The sequence below is a fragment of the Notothenia rossii genome, assembly GCF_949606895.1.
Source record: "Notothenia rossii genome assembly, chromosome: 9".
Classification (NCBI taxonomy): domain Eukaryota; kingdom Metazoa; phylum Chordata; class Actinopteri; order Perciformes; family Nototheniidae; genus Notothenia; species Notothenia rossii.
In genome coordinates this window covers 33,604,301-33,621,809 of record NC_136907.1, presented here as the reverse complement: position 1 = coordinate 33,621,809, position 17,509 = coordinate 33,604,301, and the positions used below count along the sequence as shown (strand labels likewise).

Below are 17,509 nucleotides of genomic sequence, written 5' to 3'. Positions count from 1 at the left end.
CTAAGGCTTTAATTGATGGCTTCCCATAATATGCTTTGTTTGCAGTGCTGTGTGTTCCGGTGGGGATAAACACTGAATTCCAGCACAGATTTAGTGCAATGTGTGGACTGTAGAGGCTAGAATTAAAGCAGATTTAATTAAATAACATTGAATGGTCCAGTTTCAGGTTGAGGCCCAGTGAGAAAATGACAGATGGTCACGGTCAGTATCTTGGTATTACTTGGAACATTAATTACACTCACAACAACATGGGCTTTGTTTTGAAAGGGAATGTAATGGAGGAAAAATCTCCTAGGACCAGCTTGCCCATTTCCTGTTGAAGAACCACAATGAGCTAACAATGTGTAAACAAAGAAACATAATGAAGCCGTGGGAGATCCTCATAGAGCACACACTCTTTTAAATGACTTCAAGTAAACTTAAACATCCAAATTATGAAAGTAAACACTGATCTTCATCAAGCAATAGTGCATGTTTAGAACCCATCCCTGTCCACCTGTGCGTCTCTCCAATTCTGCTGTCTCAAATGGGCCAACTTCTGAGATGAGACAGTTGTTGGAATATTTTTCCGCACCCCAGGAATGAATGTGCATTATTAATACACAAACACTTTGGTGGAGGATTACTAGCTGTGCATTGTGCTGTCAACCAAACTGCAGCTGTGATCGGTAAATTAGTGCCCATTTGCCTGTGTAGGGATTATGATATTAGTGGCCTGCCAGGCAGGGAGTGCTGCACTTTGCAGACGTTTAGATATGCTCTGGTATTTTTATATTTTTCATGCTGTTCTGAGTATGAATTCCATTTTCAATGAATGTGATCCGAGTTTGCTCACTGTGCGTGTGGAGATTCTAACCAACTCTTATTTAGATTCCACACATTACTTGCTGGTCTCTTTAGCTTTAAGACAATGCTCATTCTGTTGCTGACTGTTTGGTTACTCCTTCACTTTATTGCTCTAGAGAGCAGGGGTATCAAACTTAAGGCCCGCGGGCCAAATCCGGCCCGCAACTTCATTTTATGTGGCCCGCAAAAGCTTGCAAAGAACATAATACGTTTATTATAAGGTTACATGCCGCTTTACAGAAGCGCTTTGGCCATAAACTATATGTCCCACAATGAATCTCATTTTGTGACATGCGCAATGAAGAGACTTGAAATTATTTGCCCTAGACTTCTGCTTTCAGACGTAGTTAATTATGAAGTTATTACCCTATCCGATAATAATCCAATGCAGAGGCAATAATGTAATATAATACGTTATTTTATTTATATTATATATTAGGGGTGTAACGGCACACGTACCTGTCCCGAAATTATTCGGTACGGGCCCTTCGGTTCAGTACACGTGTGTACCGAAGTGTACCGAACAAATATAACGTTAAACGTAAAAAGTTGAGAACGTGAACAACTTTTTGGAAGTAATCTCAGGTGCTGCGGCGCAGCATTCAGATTAATTTGCTCACATTGGGTCAACGCGTCATAGAGCGACCAAGTCATTTCATTGGACGAGAGGCATACTATCAGAGCTGGTCAGAAGGATGCGTTAAAATTTAGTCAGTGATTTGAGGAACTGTCGAAATGGAGAACGCAGATAAAGTTGAGCTCCAAAATCCTCCAGCATCATTGAAGTCTCCGGTTTGGGAACATTTTGGTTTCGCAGTTACGTACAAGGATGACGGACAAAGACAGGTGGACCAAACCAAAGCTGTTTGTCGGCATTGTTCAACTAAAATTGGTTACGCGGCTGGCAATAAATCAAACTTGCACACTCATTTGAAAAGGCATCACCCGAACGTGAATATCACCGGTACCAAAAGAAAAAAGACTGAAGTTCAAACCCAACTCCCACTGGCATTTAAGCCTCCACCACTCGCAAAAAGTTCAGAACGAGCCAAAGCTATTACCAACGCCAAATATCCTTATGTTGCCATGTTAGCAAAGCGCTACCTGGCTGTGTCTGCTATCTCTGTCCCTAGCGAGAGGGTGTTCTCCACAGCAGGAGACATTGTTAGTGCCAGCAGGTCTGCCCTTTCGGCAAGCAATGTGGACAAGTTCATTTTTCTTTACAAAAACATGAAAATACAATGACAAGCTAATCATAATGTCAAACTGGCTGCTTAGGTATTAGTACAGTACAGTTCAAATACAGATTATTTCAGTTCATCGAAATGCTGCACCTTAATGTTTATTTTATTATATTTTGTATTTATTTGAGTGAATATTCACAGTTTAATAACCGAACCGTGACCTAAAAACCGAGGTACGTATCGAACCGAAATGTTTGTGAACCGTTACACCCCTATTATATATGTATATTTATATAGTCTTATATTTATAACCGGCCCTTTGCGTGCAACTATAACTTTGTGTGATTCTTCTCTGTGAATAGTTTCTGCTGCAGGGCAGTGTGCTCTTGTCTCATACAGCCCAGAGTTTCACCAGCTTTTCTCCTGCAGCAGTCAAAATAAATACCGCAGATCTGTTGCAATCTGATAACAGCTTCATCCTGGATTCATATCGAAATCTGAGCATATCTATGATGTCTCTACTTCAGCAAATATCACTGCTGAGATTCTATCAGCGCCAATCCAGAAACAAATGCTTTCTCCTCCACTAAGGGGAGAATCAGATGCAGCATGTGTCGCTATCACTCTCAGTTCTGGTTGTCTGCCTGTCACCACATCCAGGAAGCAGCTTCCTGCATTGGCCCACTCTACAGCCATCCTCCGTCCCAGCATGCAACACAGTCAACAGGTTTGGTACATGGCCTTTTCTATTGCTCCTCCAGTCTTGAAGCTTCTCCCTTCCCTGTGGCACGAAGATCATGAAAGCTGTAGAAACTTCCCGACCACACTTGTTCTGCTTCAGAATGCTGGTGCAAAATTCTCACGGATGGATCAGAGGACAGAGGATGGGGGTGTGGGGGGTTATTGGGGGGGGGGGGGGGTTGTCAGATGTTTCTGTTCTGTAGCTGGCCTTGTCAAATTGATTGATGTTAAGGCGAGCTTGTGTTCTTGGCAGGCTGGGACTCTTCCTCCAGGCGCTGCTGATATACTTATCTGGGTTTAAAGTGGTTGGCTGTTGGGAGGTGTTGCAGTCACACTGCAGGAGCGTTAAGAAGGAAATGAGGCTGCTGCATATCATGTCAAATTAGATCGGCACCAGCTGATGCACATGCAATGTCATGCGACCGTGTGCAGGCACTCGCTATTCTGATTAAACACCCAGGAGTATGGGATGAGTGATGGAGAGCCTGGAGGAGAGATGAGGTAACACAGGCTGGAAGTCTATGTTTTCTGTCTCTCTGACTCTGCAGTTTGAAAAGAACAGCGTCATTGGCCGAGGTAAGGAAACGGGGGGAAATTAATAGCACAGGAAGTCTTCTGTTGTGAAAGATGATGTTCCACCTCAGCGGCTCTGCGGTACTTCGGGTCCCCTTCAGCTTGATTTCTCTGCTCGTTTTTGTGCAGTGACCCCGAGGTCTCTGAGCATCATAAAGTGAATTACAACACGTCGGAAGCCTTTCTCTCCTGTGTATGCTGTTGACAAATGCAGTGAAATTCATGGTATCAGTCTGGACTGGAAATAAACTGAGCCTATTGAATTTACCCAAAGCCGCGACTCTAAATGTCAAGACCAAAGGAGAAAAAAAAATGATGTCTCTTTAGTGACACAGATCATTTCGTATAAGCAAACTACATTTCACTTCCTGCCTGGTTATTTTTATGGTTTACAATGAGTCTCTGTTATTTCAGTATTCTACAGTTAAAAAAAGCTTGTATCACACTAAGAACACTTTGATATCATGCCTGTAAACAATTGAGACTTGGAAGTCTCAGTATACAGTACATCAGAGGTGCCCAGTACGTCGACCGCGGTCGACCGGTCGACCGCGGGGGCAATGCTGGTAGATCGCGAGTCATTCATAAATTAAAAAAAATCCAGCTCCGTTAAAATAGACAAAACAGGTTTTGATCCCTCCTCCCTTGGCCTCCCTGCCACTTAATTCAGGAGTTGACTTGATTGACAGAAAAAGCGACCTATTGCTTTCCAGTCTGTTAACCCAGAATGCAAAGCGATACAAAATCAGTCAAGTGCCGGGAGAGACAAACAACAAAATGAGTGCGGGAATGAGCAAAAAGCTAAAGACATACCACTTCCACACAGAATGGGAGGGAGAATCTTTTTTTGTGATGTCACATTCAAAGGTTATTTGCCTTATTTGTAAAGCAAGCGTCGCTCTGCCAAAGAAAGGTAACGTGGAGAGGCATTATCGGAGTGTTCACAAGGCATATGACAGCGACTTCCCTCCGAGTAGCGAGTTGAGAAAGAGAAAGGTCATGTATTATTGCTACACAAACATTATCTCTTAGTCTTAGTGTCGCCAACTCGTTTCTAACATGCAAAAAGACAAACAAATGCGTCTATAGTCGGTGTATTTTCTATCTCCAATCCAGAAGAGATCTCTCTCTCCCCCGTCTGTTTGCAAGGGGGCGGGGCAGTTTACACACACGCATCTGCTACATGCAGCAACACACGGAGGAGATGGTGGAGAGAAGCGCTCCAAGGTGTGGTTACATGTTACCCGTCTTGAGGTGGACAATGCTCGTCACCAAGAGTGTTTAGCATGTAAGGGCGGTAACACGAGCAATTTGTCTAAACATTTATCAAAGTGCTCCACATTCAGACGGAGGAATGCACCGGGTTCCACTATCTTTCTAGTAGCTCTGTGGCCCCATCCACGAGTAACGTTTCCACGTCAGGTGTTATGTATGCTAGCAGCAACACACGGAGTTAACTCAATGATACAAACATGGGTTAATGATTAGAGGTAACTGAGTTATTTAGTTTGTTAAAGTTTCAGCTATTCTGTTTCCAGTTCTGTCATCAGATTATTTAATAAGATTTGTCAAAACATTGTTGTTTCTTTTTATGTGAAATATTATTTATTTAATTCAAATAAAAAGCAATGTTAATTTTGTTCACAATTTGTTAAGTTAATTTAATAATATATGTATTTTTGAATCAAGTATTCATCTTTATTGTCTTCATTGTTAGTTTCCACATGCCTAAAACAACCTCAAACTAAATCTAAAAGTTGATGGCTAAATAAGAGCGTTTGAGAAATTGTGCAAGGCACACAGTAGTAGTCCGAATAGTCGATTAATCGTTTCATTAATCTATAGATTAATCGATAATCAAATTAATCGTTTGTTGCAGCCCTATTGTAGTTATCCCATGTAAAAATAAAACGTGTTATTCAGCAACCCTTGCAATTTGGGTTTTTATTTTTGGTTGGTAGACCTCGGTTAGCTGGTCATTTCAAAAGTAGCTCACCAGCCAAAAAAGTGTGGGCACCCCTGCAGTACATGATCAAAGGGAATCTGCCTCGTGCAATGATGACAACACACTCACAAGCACACAAATACGTACTTAGACACACACACATGAAGATCAGCATACACACAAACAATTTAAGGCAATTTTTAGATATAATTGCAATTGTTTTACTATAGCAGCACCTTTTTCTATTAACAGTTATACATTGCATGATAAAACATTACTGTTGACAGAGAGCAATGGATATCAGGTGTAGGCTATTTTAGTTTTTTAATAAGTAAATTTCGTAGCATTTGGAATCGGAAACCTTCAACTTTCATCTCTGAATGGACAGCTGCTCCTTCCCAGAAAAACGCTGGAGGGGGAGAAAGTGTTCTTTCAATCTCCCGCCAGTGATAAATGAACGAATGAGATCTTTATTGCTTCCCATTACATCCTGCCCCGAGAGCGCAGAACATAAATGCAGACAACAATTCCTTATTCAGGCTTTATTTATCCAGGGAAGCTGAGCAGAGATTTTAGACCAGACGAGGCACCTCTGTTCAGGCTGAAAAAAGAGCCTGTGCACAGGAGAGGATCCCCCATCAGCTGACCACTATCATTCCAGCAATCAGTTCTTTAACCTGATCTATTTAACCACCAAAGGATATAACCCCTGTGTCACACGTTGTACCTTGTACTCTTTTTTTTAGATGGAACATACATTAAACTACTATGTTACATTGAAAAAACTTCAACGTTGACTTTGATTAAATGAATAAGCAATGTATAAGCAATAATATTAAGTTTGAATAGGTTCAACTTAATATTATTGCTTTTGACTAACCTAATACACTTATGTGAAATCTCTTGACATACTACATTAATAATACCAGCCAATGTTTCAGTTATATCTCACACAGGCTCCGCCCTCTACTGGACCTCACTATGCGAGCGACTGCCGTTCGGCTACTCCCTATCCCCACGCACGTTCAGCAAATGTGTGGCCACAGCGCTTCAGCCGCTTCGCAACCACGGCATGAGGGTTTTCTTTTATCTGGACGACCATAGTCATGGTCAGGTCCAGGGAATGAGCAATGTTTCACACTGCCCAATTTATCTTACACCTTACCAAGTTGGGTTTTGCGGTCAATTGGAGAAAGAGCAATCCCATACCTCACCAGCAGGTGCAGTATCTGGGGATGGTGCTCGATGCAGGCAGGCTACGCGCTTGGACATGTCTGGCTCCTTCTCATCATCTGTGCTTGCTGGGGCAACACAGGACTGGTGAGGAGGGGGGAGGCAGGCTGTGGGTCAGTAGGTATCTGGCCCCCCCCCACCCCCTGGACATAATGCACTTATGGTTTCCCATGCACCTTAGGGACCTGAGAAACATGATGCGCAGTGAGCCCCATACAGGGCTGGCGGGCCTTCCTCACTATTTTCTCCATGCACACCCTTCGCGAGGTAAGCGTGTCTGGGTGTGCTCTATCAGCCTAGTCAACTGCGGCCCCGGCTCCTCCAAGGTCACAACCAAGGGAGGAGAGGTTGCGGTGCAGTGGCTGTTAACCAAAAAAAGCCGGTTAGGGGCAGTGTGATGGGTTGTTGGACGACAGGGCGTGTATCCATCAGGAGATGGAGCAGGAGTCCAGTAGAGGGCGGAGCCTGTGTGAGATATAACGGTGGGTTACGCATTGTAAACCTAGTTATATAAGCACAGGCGGAGCCCTCTACTGGGGTCCCCGTCTGTCCTATGCTGCTTGCTGAAGAGGGTGTACGGTGACGGGCGGGAGGCGAGGGCGCCTTATGTACTGTGGGCCTGCGCGCGCACTCAGGTAGGGCCGCCCCCGGGGGTCGGCTACATTTATAGATTTCTCAGTAGGTGAACGCTCGCATAGTGAGGTCAAGGGCAGTACTCATAGAGTCCAGTAGAGGGCTCCGCCTGTGCTTATATAACTAGGGTTAAAATATGTAACCCAACGTTTTTACCATCTATATTGCTATATGTATTATAGTTCCTCCAGTATCACAACAGCTTCCTGATGCTTTTATATTGTTTACATGTTTTTATAATTCTAACAAAATATATGAAGTAATAAATATGCATTTTATAAAATAAACATTCATTACCACCGTTAAACCTGTAAACCTAAACTCAGGCTTCTGATGCCTGCACTGAGCAGCTCAGCAGAGACATTTATTTTGCATTTATGCTCCATACTACATGAATAAATCATTATCTAACTTTTGCCTGTGGCAACAGTCAAGACAAATGTAGATGGAAAAAATAAAATAGAATGTGCCTTTTAGCGATCAACGTTCCAACTCTGTAGTGGAGCCGAGCAGCTAAGAGTCCAAAAAATGTGGATCAAGTGGGCAGGACACAAGTTAGTGCTCACATCCCAAAGCAACAATCATACAGTAACCTGCTATTTTAAAATGATAGATTTGGACTCAACAAAGATGCATGCACCATTTATTTTCAGTATGTAGCCTGCCTGAACCAAGAAAAATCTAACCGATACATTTCGTTTTTTTTATTCAGTCTTGTATCATTTCAAACTAACTTTACTTTTGTATTCCAGTTATACTGTAAATCTCACCTATTAGGCCTATAGTCAGGTGGGAGGAAAATGCTGAGCTTTACATGCCGCAGAACAAATACATGAAATGCTTTGACAATAAATACATAAACACATTTCATCTGTGGAAGCCGTGGTGCTTTAAAAAGCACAACCAATCATCTGAGCCGGCCCGGCTAAAATAACTGGATGGCCTACCTGCCTGTCAGCCTTCCATCTTGTGCACAAACTTATCTCATGCCCTCATTGGTCATGTGCACGTTCGTGTGTGTTGGAGGAGGGGCTCTGTAAGGAAGTCTGAAGGAAGGGACAGATTTTTTTCGGCTGCGTACTTTCAAATTCGAGCGCATTCGAGCTGGTTTCTCCATTCTTACTTACCCTACCTTTAAGTGAAGTATCTGAATACCCATCCACCACTTGTGTAGTGTTGGATGCTGCATTATTCATCAAATTCTGACCAATTTGCTGCCCTAGACAAGATTATAGCTGGCCAGAATTACTTGAGACCTGATCTAGGGGGTACAACTTTAAACACCCATATGAAAAAGATCGGTTTACCGATTATTAAAATTAATAATTAAATAAGTATGTGAACATAACCAATAACCTACCATAGCCAATCACAAATACATTTAACATATTTTATTTTTGTTGTTCATTTATATCTTATTTTACCTAGTTAACATTTATTTATTTATTTATCCATTTTTCTTTTTAAATCTCTCCCGTTTTAAACTATATTTTTGGTTTACTGTCCTATAGTATACATTGGAATGATTTCAAACCTGTTTTTATTTATCCTAATAATTATAAAGGAGTGCCTTGGAAATATTTGTTTACATAAATTGTTATGGAAACGTTTGAGACCCACTGAGATAACTTAGACTAAAGTGAACTATCTGAGCAGTCCTTTACCTCACTGAGCCTTTCCGTCTGACAGGAGAGGACTCTCCCTCCAAACATCTTCTTATATCCGTTAGAGCAGCTAGCACCAGATGCTAACAACAACAATCGCCGGTACCGGTGCGCCCTCTCTCTCTCTCTTTCTCTCTCTCTCTCTCTCTCTCTCTGGCTGTGAGCTGCGGGCGCCTGATAAGTCAACATCCTCCACTTTCATCACTTACAGCGCCCATCATACAGGGCAAATGGAAAATGTAACCGGGGTGAAAAGGGTGTTACATTTACTTAATTATGAATGTTGTTACATCAAGGCCGAAAATTAGGATGAGTACCAATGGTCCAAAAAAATGTTTTCCCTCACAGAGCTGCCAGCGCAGAGCCCCCCCAGATCTGGCGCACTAAGCTACCGGCCCTGCTCATCAACCACAGTATTACAGTTACAGAACAATTCAAAAAACTTAGTGTAATGATGCATTCATAATGGTAACCACCCATTAGTTCAGTATTTTCAGAACATAAATGGTAAATATTGCTATTAAAAACAGCTGATAATAGTGAGTGACGTCAGCACTGCCATCCATCTTCCATCGATGCCTAGACAACCAGACATCGTTTTTTAACCTTTGTTTAGCAGTTTAACACTAGAACCGCCAGAGGTCACTGTATACCTAAAACCGCCAACGGGTAAAATGTACCCGCTATTGATTTTCAAGGTATTTTATTTATCATACAGAACAGTGAGTTTTGATCGCACAGGGATGAAATTTATACCAATATAATCTGTGGACTCTCGGCTTTTCATATGATATAGTTTGTGCAGATAGCATGAAGTATAAAATATCGCTAAGAGTGCTGATTTAAACGATTGCTGTTAGACGTGTTTTGTTTAGATACAAATCTCTCTGTCTCTCTATCTATCTATAACTATCTATAGATCTATCTGTAATGTTCTGTTCTATGGACATATAATTGTCTACATCAGTGGTTTTCAAAGTGTGAGGCGCGCCTCCCCTGGGGGGCGCCAGAGAGCTTCAGGGGAGGCGCAGCGCGAGACACAAAAGAACGAGAAAAAGACTAGTAAAGTGACACTTGCCCACTTGTGGCTGTCTGTGGAGACCGAGTTTCCCCACCTCGCCAAAAAGGCTGTAAAAGTGCTCATTCCCTTCACCTCCACCTACCTGTGTGAGTGCAGGTTTTCCGCATTGGCTTTGATCAAAAGCAAGTACCGGTAAAGGCTGCAGCCAGAGTATGATCTGCGTTTATTCCTGTGTGCATCAAAGACGCAGACTCATTGTTCCCACTAAAGTAGGGGTGAGTGTAATAAGGAGGCAAAGTTGACGTTCAGTGTGTTGCCGGGAGCATATAAGGATTTATCCACCATGTTGAAAATGTTAAAAAAAATATGTCTTGAGAACACGGCGTGCGGAAATATACGGGTCGTGCTGCAGTAAGATGTGCCTGTCCTCTGTAAGAAGGTGTCGGCGACTGACATGCAAGGAAGAACGGCTTTCCACAGGCTGTTCCAACTTTAACAACTGTATTAACTTCCAGGGTAGGGAATTGAACATGCAATTGTAATTGGGTGTGTGGTATATTTTCATGCATGGATACGCATGTTCCACAACACACAAACTGAACAACAATCAATTTTCCGATCGCTACCAGTGTCCTTGCGATCTTGTTATAATAACAAGTGCAAGTTACTGATGCAATATGGTTGAGACCATTCGGGCTTATTCTAGAGGGGTGCAAGGAATAGTCCAAGTAGTGGGGGAGTTTTATACAATATGTTTAAAACATAAAAATACAAATGTTTAAAAAGTTATTGTGTAATGTTTTAAGGAGGTGACGCTACTCAGCCAATCAAATCGGTGCAGTCAGCACGATAGATTCAAACACACACACACAGAGACGAGACAAGAGGAGAGAAACAGTCGGAGTAATTTCAAATGGCGGAAGGTAGACAGCGAAAACAGATCATTTAATTACATTTTCTCTTACTGGACCTCTTTGAAATGCAATTGAATATCCCTGCATTATAGCAACAACAACAATAATAATAATAATAATAATAACAGCAATAATAATTGGGAGGGGGGGCGCGGCTGTTCTTATGTTCTCTGAGGGGAGGCTCACCTTCCCACACTTTGAAAACCCCTGGTCTACATAAACAGACGACGCGGACTACTTCTCTCATTCCGAGTGTCCATCTTTATTCAACTGGCACGTAACCTGCACACATGCATTACGTCCTAAACGTGAGCTCAGTCATCCAAGATCTTGTATTCTCCAAGATGTTACACTATCTATAACTATCTATCTCTCTATCTCTCTTTATATCCATCTATCAATATATCTATCTATCTATCTCTTTCCCTCTCTCAATCTATCTCTCTATCTATATGGAACCACAGTAGACAAAAGGCATTGCTATAGCAACACGTCATGTTTACGCTGCATTTTCTATGAGGTAAATATTACCCGCTGGCGGATATAGGTATAAATGGCATTTTTTTGGCAATTTTTTCAATCTGACTTCATATTGACAATTGTTAACAACAGAGGGTGCTACATAACACACTTTCAGGAAAAGTCACGGACTGGGAGACTTTAATATGTTATTGAAAAAAAGTTACATACAATCAAAAAACAGCTGCGGGTCAAATTTACCCATTGGCGGTTCTAGTGTTACCTTGAATGAATGTACAATTTTGTCAAAACAAATGATTCAAAAAGCAACAAAATGATCACAGTGTTGTATTTCAGTGTTAGGGTTGGGCTGAAAGGGATACTATAAATCTGCTTTCATATAATTCATGTATCCCAGGAGTGATTTTACATGCTATTGCTAAAAGTTTAGCAAACCTCCATTATAAATGAACACATTATCTCAGATATGATTAATGAACCAATTAGAGGGTTCCAATGTTTAAAGGCTCCCTAAAGTACACTGGGGCTGTTGTAGTAGAAGTAATAACAGTTGTAGAAGTAATTAAGATAGATTAAACTTCATCAAGCATCTGGAAATCTCTTATCTTAAATTAAATTTAGAATATTTCAAAATCTCAAGCCCAAAGATTGATTTCCAAAACGTCTTACATTTGTCATACAAAGAATTTTAAACGTATAGTTATTGCTATTTTCCTATAATGCATAAGCCCTCATATGCTGTGAGAAATATGTTTTATTCTCAGAAGCTTTTCACTGTGAACAAGTGAGAGGAGGTCGTTACACACCCATAGTAGAATAAATCAGGTAAGTGTTTATGTCCTGTATGCACCTCTTCATTATTTCAACACATATTTATTTACCTGCTCTTAACAAATATGGTTCTGTGAAATTGCAAACCTGGTGGTATGCCATCTATTATATATAACATAAGCTCAGATTCATGACTAGTGTGGTGTAACATAATTGCTTATAACTGTAATAACATTTGATGATGATTCAACAAATGTAATTCAAATCCAATCGAGGGAGTCAACAGCACATACAGTATGTGATTGGAGACTGATGTTTTACTCATGAAAATGATTAATCCTGTGGAGAGCTTCCCTTGTGGCACAGATAATCGTATAAGTTGAGGTAAACAGCATTTGGCAGAACCAGAGAAACACAGGCCAAGTATTCATTCCAAGATTGCTGTTTTAAGATGAGCTGTACGCTTGCAGTAGCATGTGATCAATTAAGACCCACAGCTGGTTATATTTCCATCTGTTCTCCCGGCTGGTGTTTATCTGGAATGCATGTCAGAGCCTCCCATGGGCATTCACATGTGTTCATGTTGGCCAAGTCAGCGTTTGATGTCTCTGCAGGATTTTCTGCAGGTTAATGTCAAACTACAGCACATCAGCGTATACGATAACATTCACCATGAGACATCTATTTAACTGGAGTCCAGCAGGTCGAAAAAGCAGCAACAGACCATCAGGTGGAGAGTGAGAAATATACTAAAACAGTTGTGTTTCTCAAGAACGTGAAATTGACTAAATGGAAAAAGAGTCCAACGAGAGAGGTTCTCTTCACCAACACAGCGCGTTCTGCAGTGACTGCGGAGTCTTCCTGATCCTGGCAGCTTTCCCTCATTGGCTCATGGTAGAACTTTTTGTATCAGAATTGTTCAGTTACTTTCTCTGTAAGCTAAAACGCCACTGCCATCATGAAGGCAAAGGCAACATCCTAATCGCTCCTTCTACTGCCACGTTACAGTAGCTGTACTTTTTCTGTATTTCTGTTTGATGCATCCAAGGTTTTCTGGTGAATCAAAAGAAAAAGACTAGGCTCTACTAGAACATCCCATGCCTTTTCCCAAATACGTTTTCCAAATCAAAGTATGGGAGAGTACTACCCAAACTAAACCCCATACCACAGTGAATTAAGTTAAAATGAAAGACTAACTGATGTGCGCAACCTGAAGCCTGCGGCAGAACTTAAAACTAGCCAAAAAGGAGCCAAGCTGATTCCATATATATATATATATATATATATATATATTAGGGGTGCACCGAATGGGAAATTCTTGGCCGAAACCGATACCGAAAATAGGAAACAGTTGGCCGAAAACCGAATGCCGAAAGGCCGAAAATGATTAATAGAAATATCTATATATATATATATATAATGTATACATTTTTTACCAATGTTGTTCAGCTACCTGATTATGGAAAAAGACATGATTATTGCAAAACTTAACTTAAATAATAATCACTATTATGGGTCCATAAAACATTTATTCAGCATTTTTGAATGCATACAGTAAATTAATTCCAAGTCAAGTGCATTTTCTTTTCTCTGTAGGATAACTACAACAAAGTGCATTCAGAACAAAGCCAAGGTGCTTTAAAACTGCATAAACATCTAGGCCAGTAGGCCTACAACAAAATAGTGTAAATAAAGACTGTAACAGCCAGGCCTTCAACAACAACAAATGCACCTATAAGTGCATGCATACAAATGTGCAAACTGGATAAATCCACATGAATGTAACTATTTACAAATGAAATTACAATTGAATTTCAAGAATCTGTAAATAAGGCTGTCTGTCCTCATAAGCAAAGTAGTAAACATTGTATAAAGATACATAAAGTGAAAACTGGATACAAAATCCACAATCAATTACAAATTAAATTACAATTTCAAGAATCTGCAAATAAGGTGGTCTGTCCTCATGAGCAATGTAAACAACATTGTATCATTTCGATACCGAAAGTACAATATATTGAACACTGTGCTGCTGTCATTTCCCTCTAATGATAACCTGAGATGCTGAATTATAACTCACAATGAAAATTGTTCAGGAAAGTGGGTATAGAGTAGACATGTAGAACTAGATAAGCTTATGATAAGCCAGCCTTGTCTACTTATTAAGGAAAAGTGGGAGGTTCTTTTTAATGAACAGTAGCTTCTCTGCTTTATCAGCCATAAGTCTGTTCCTCTTCTCATCAAGCACATGAGAGGCAGCGCTGAACAGTCTCTCGCTGTCAGTGCTTGTGATTTGATCTTACTCCGCATATTTGTCCGGGTGTTTTGATTTCAAGTGGTGGAGTAATCCCGAAGTGGTGAAAGTCTTTGCAGTTACACCCCCTCGAGAAATGTCAGCTGAACACGTTTTACAAATCGCAATCCGCGCCTCTTTCTCTGATATTCTTAAATATCTCCAAGCGGCAGACATGTTGGCTGTGAGCCAGCCGCGAGCATGGTCGCCCGCCGTGCTTGTCGCCGCGTTTTGATTACGTCATCACAACAACACGTTAGTTTACCAAAGTAACCCTGTTCTCTGACATTCGGTGATATTTTTTCGGTGCTAGAACCCTTTCGGCCGAAAGCCGAAAGGGCCTTTTTAACCATTTTCGGCCGATAATTTTCGGCGGCCGAATATTCGGTGCATCCCTAATATATATATATATATATATATATATATTTTTTATGTTAATTTCTGTTAGGATGTAAAGAGTATATTTATAAGAGTACATATAAAACAATATTTCCCAAAATACATTACCCACCCTAGCTTTAACTGAGTATATTCTCTATTAAGTTATATTCTACTGATGCCTGTTCATGTGGTCAGGTCACATGACCTCCAAATGATCTTCCTTAAATAAATAAAAAATATTTTGCTAAAACAGTTTTTTCTGCCTTGGGTAGATCTATAATATTTCGCATTGCAGGGGCCAATGACAATCAAATTAACCAAAATTATTCATTAATATGTAAATAAGCCCAGATTTTCAACAAGCAACAGATGTGCAGTTGGTGTACATAACAGCTAAATATGAAAAACTGCACAGAGATGGTGACATAGAATAGAATACAGAGCATGGGTAATTGATTACATTGCATTTAATACCCTCTTATTGGAGATCCACACACATTACTATTTATCTTTCAGTATGAAGCCAGTTAGTACATTGTCATAAACAGACTGAACATCTGGAAGCAGCTCAGAGAGGAGGACGGTGATAAATAAACACAGGTGAACAAACAAACACATAGATGATTTACGTTCACTGGCATTTCTCAAATGCATGTTTTAAACAGGTGCATTGTAACACTGGACGGCCATCTTGCTCATGATAATACATCACTGTTGAAACTCAAATACATAATTCCTACTGCTTCACAAAGCTAAAGAAGAGGGACATGTCTATCTACAGCGCAGCACACATGAACACATGAGCTGATCCAATGACCTGCAGTCACACGACCAGACGTTCCTATGGAGCGTTCTCTCCTTCAGTTCTGTATGAAATGAAGCTCCTTGGAAGAAAGATAAATAATCAGCCAGCACGAGTCTATGAAATTAGTGTCCAATTCATTTCCCATAGTGCTGCTCCTGCTTTGTAAAACGATTGTTATAATGGAAGCAAAAGCTGAACAAGATGTCATTTAGAGTAACCCACTGTGGATAAGAGAAGACGTTCTGCTTCAGTTGAAAGAATCAAAAAGAAAAATAATATGTGATGTTTAATATACTGACGTTGTTCTGCATAGGGGAGAGTGGGGTAAGATGAGCCAGTGGTTAAGTTGACCCACCCCCTGTATCTAGGCAACTGTGCACATGTGTTGTCATGTGACCATAGATTCAGGAAGCACCCAACATGTCCATTTGGCTGTGATGGAGAGAAGCACATAGTAAAGTGATACCTTTCTTTTTTACAGTTGTATTTGAACAAAGCGGCTGCAGGGCAAAGTGAGCCAGTGGTTCAACTCAACCCCCCATGAGGCACTGAAGTAAAGTTAAGCCTCTGTAGTATACAATGGTATGTAAATGTAGTTTTACACAACTGATTTGCATTTTATGCTTTAAACATTTTAAAAAATCAGTATCTTAATATAATTAATTATATTATTTTAGGTCAAGATTGTTTCAATAATCTTAAGGCACGTTTCCGCCAGGGGGGCGTCTTGCCGTCATTTGACGCTCTTATTCAGCTCGGAATGCCCTGAACGCGAGCCGAGGGCGTCCAAAAATTTTTATAATTTGAGAGAAGATCAAGAGTTTTTATCGCTTGAAATGACGAAAAGGAAAAAGGACAAGGACATCCCTCTGTTGGAGGGGCAAAGGAGTCTGGTGGGATTCTTTTCAGAGTATTGCTGATGCCTGCCACAGGACAACACGGAACGTGCACGATTTGGACGCGATTAGTGGGCGCTCTCGGGGTGGACGCCCTCTCAGCCCTGGTCAGGCGGAAACACTGATATTGTAGCTTTGCTGCTTCAACAGCTGAGGCTGGTTTGGATCTGTACGTGTTGAACAGAGATCACTGGAACAATTATTTGTGCCTCAGCTTCTCTTCATATGAAACCTCCATTGAATCAATAACTGGGCTCAAAGCAAACAGAATTAAAACTCTACAGTGTTTCCACAAACATAAGCATCAGTTGGACAGTGGCATAGTTAGTGTAGCTCATCGCTTTGTACAGGGCCTAGCTTAGCTTCCAACACATGAAAGACTCCTAATTTCTCCTCTGCCATTCTGTTTGACATCCATGTTAATATGCAATGTGTGAGGCCTAATGGGGTTTAGTGGGGCATACCAAACAATGTGACTTCCCCTCAGGATGTTTTCTTCTGTATGGAATGGAACTCCTTCGGGGGATTGCAAATAACCACTGTACCACCATTGTTCCTATTACACTCTCTTTCTGTTTCACTCTGTCCGCTCTTCCCCTCAAGCATCACCAATTATTTGACTGCCGTTGAGCAAGCTGCTCTGTAAGCCACCTGCTCGTTATTCCCGCTTCCTCCACTTCATCTCTAGAGTGCTTTGTCCCCTCTCGGAGAATTTCCAAGACCTCAGTCTCAATCAATGAGCTTTAGTAGCAAAGGGATGCACCAAGAAAACAATGGAGCATGTGCAGTGGCACGCTTATTGTAGGAGTAAACACAGTCTGGATAAAAAGATCCATGCTGCCTGAATTCATTTGCATGCGATTAGGAAAACACAAAGTGAAAGTTGAAGTTTCACTTGAATCTCTGTTTTTTATACTCTCCTTTTTTTCTAAAACTTGGAAATGTGTAGCTGATATTTTTCGGAACTGTAGGGGATGAGTTTGTTTCTGAAGGCATTATATCAGCTACAGATATAAGAAGAAAAATAACAGTGTGAAGACTAAATCGGCTTAATCTGCATGTGGTACATACGGTCACTGATTGGCAGAGGTGGTTCTTGTGGTGTGTGATCACAACCCCCGAATGGATG

General features: G+C 41.0%; 1 long non-coding RNA gene across 1 annotated transcript in view; it reads right to left on the bottom strand.

Moving 5' to 3' along the window:
• LOC307018548 overlaps window positions 1-17,509 on the bottom strand; it is a 71,286-nt gene that overhangs the window by 44,998 nt on the left and 8,779 nt on the right. The gene's annotated exons all lie outside the window — the stretch shown is intronic.